Raw genomic sequence first — 2,927 nt, forward strand, 5'->3', positions numbered from 1 at the left:
ATGGACAATCGATAACTACATCAGTAAGAGGATAGCAGCATTTGAGAATTGGTGTTACAGGAGAATTCTGAGGATTAGCTGGAGAGAAAAAGTGAGAAACACGGAAGTATTGAGGAGAATAGGAAAGAGATCATTCGAACTGCTGCCCAATATAAAGAAGAGAAAATTAGCCTATGCCGGACACATCATGGAATATCTTGGAAGGAAGGATTGCTGGGAACAGGGACAGAGGAAGACAACGAAGAAAATGGACAGATGACATCAAGGAATGGACCAACATCAAAACATATGGGGAATGCAAAAGAATGGCAGAGAATAGAGAAGAATGGAGGAATGTCATTAGAAGAATCTGAGCAACCTTCGGCTACGAAGACGCAACAACAATGATGATGATGATGATTACAAACAAGCGAATTACAAAGCAAACAAAAATAAATATAAAATAAATTTTAAAAATTGCCGCCGGGACAGAGGGTTAGAAAAAAATCACAAAATTTAGCGTTGACCACAAGGTCGAAGAGCGACATAGCTTAAATTTGCCTCTATTTGAGAGCAAGCAATGTGATGTATCTTCTTCGAAGCTCAATAGTACAAAAACAGTCAGTATTTTTACCTGTTTTTTTTCTAATTTAATTTAAATATAAAATTAATAATTTTGAATTTACGATCATGTCCGCTCGTGTGTTCTGTAGAAACACACTGTGATAATACCTAGTTTTACTTGTGCGTCTATTACAAGTAAAGTGCTGTAACAAGATCTTTGTTTATTTGTGTAAATTTGTTTTAGAATTTTTCAAAGTATACGAACAAAAGTGTATCAATTGGAAGGTACCCAGGTACCAGGTAGGTAACTATGGTTTGGATAGTGGAAACTGTAAATTTTGTAATCAATTGTAAATATTTTGAGCTTGTCTATAGATATTGATAATTTAAATAATATCTAGTTTTACTTGTGTGTCAATTACAAGTAAAGTGCTGTAACAAGATCTTTGTTTATTTGTGTAAATTTGTTTTAGAATTTTTCAAAGTATACGAACAAAAGTGTATCCCATTTTGTACATTGTGCCTTTCTTTTTAAAATACAAATAAATATGTGAGATACCCTCGGATGTAACAAATTTTATAAGAAAATTCACTTGTTTTTATTGGTAGGTTGGTTACTATCCTCAGCTGTGAAGTAGTTAGCGCAGTGCACTCCGTATCTCGAGGTTGGTGGTTCGAGTCCAAGTTGAGTCACAAAATTTAGCGTTGACCACAAGGTCCAAGAGCGACCTAGCTTAAATTGGCCTCTATTTGAGAGCAAGCAATGTGATGTATCTTCTTCAAAGCTCAATAGTACAAAAACAGTCAGTATTTTTACCTGTTTATTATTTTTTTTCTAATTTAATTTAAATATAAAATTAATAATTTTGAATTTACGATCATGTCCGCTCGTGTGTTCTGTAGAAACACACTGTGATATCCTCTAAACTCTAAACAGTCTAAAGTCTAAACCACTCTAAAGGCCCAAGGACTTTTTGGGTTCGTGGGCTTATAGGTCCAATGTCCAAAATTTTGGACATGTTTGTAAGTTGTTCCAATATGTTGGACATTTTTTAGTTGTTCCAATATGCACGTAAAGTGTTCAGAATGATGGACATTTTATGTCCATAATGGACATTTTATGCTGGGCTTTTAGGACTACAAATGAAATGTCTAAAATTTTGGACACTCGGCCTTGCGGTAAAGCAGGACATTTTCACAACTTTAGTGAATATCACAGCATTACTAAGTGCCTCCTTTGCAATCCTTTTCCATTTTCACTTATGGTAATTATTTTACACTGGTAATGCCGCCACTGGTCACTACTCCATTAAAGTAGCTACTCAATTGTCCTCAAGAGACTGAGTGCAACTTCAGTCACAGATTCAACAAAATTTCAACCTCGCCGGGAATCGAACCTCAGACCTTCTCGGTACTGAATAGGAACCTGTCTGACATTTATTACACACATGTCAGGTGATTTTAATTTTTGTTTATTTAAATTAATCTCAACTAAATACTTACTCTGTGTCTGATTTTTTTTTTTTAATTAAATGTTTTTACTCCCTCACTTTGTATTTCAAATGAAGAAGACGCTTCCTCTGAAATTTTACACATCAAATTTAATAAATCTCAGGTACCATAAGGTTTGTAGTTTGTACAGAACAATATAAATTTAATAAATATTATACCTTTGTTTGTTTTTTTTTTTACCTTATTTTTTATACCTTGTACCTTATAATAAATATTATACCTTATAAATAATAATAATATACCTTTAAATAATCTGGGAGGGGGACTTTAAACAGGGAGGATTTGCTAACAGTACCCCCACCCCCACTGTCACTATCAGTAACAACAACAACAACAACAACAACAACAACAACCCAGTAGTCAGTTCCCATGAAGAAGCCTAAAAAGTAGGCGAAACTCGAGTCGGTGAAGAAAACACAAGTATCCAATAATAATATAAACGGTAAGAATAGAGCAAGGGTTGAATGCGAAGGGCATCCACTTGTAAATCTTTAGTAGCCGAAATCAAAATGTCAGTTTAAAGCAATCACCCTAGCTAGGGCTGATTGAGAGGCTGACGAAAAATGCCGACCCCGTCTGTATACGGGAAAAGGCGAGGAAAAAGAAGAAGAAGAAGACACGGTTGAAGAAGAGGGGGCACGGTTGGTCCAGTGGTAACGCGCTTGCTTGCCATGCAGAAGGTCCCGGGTTCGAATCCCACCATCGACAAAAATTTGTACTCGTTTTTCGATTGCAAATATTTCAACGGGTTACTTTCTGGTGTTCCCGTGTTGACCCAGCACCTAAATGGGAAGTATTGTGCCCCTTCTCGCCCATCTGACGAAAGGCAAACTACGGGATGGGCATGCCACGCCACAGGCCACATCAAGCGT

Source organism: Diaphorina citri, unplaced genomic scaffold (assembly GCF_000475195.1).
Source record: "Diaphorina citri unplaced genomic scaffold, Diaci psyllid genome assembly version 1.1 scaffold2621, whole genome shotgun sequence".
In the NCBI taxonomy this organism is placed as follows: Eukaryota; Metazoa; Arthropoda; class Insecta; order Hemiptera; family Psyllidae; genus Diaphorina; species Diaphorina citri.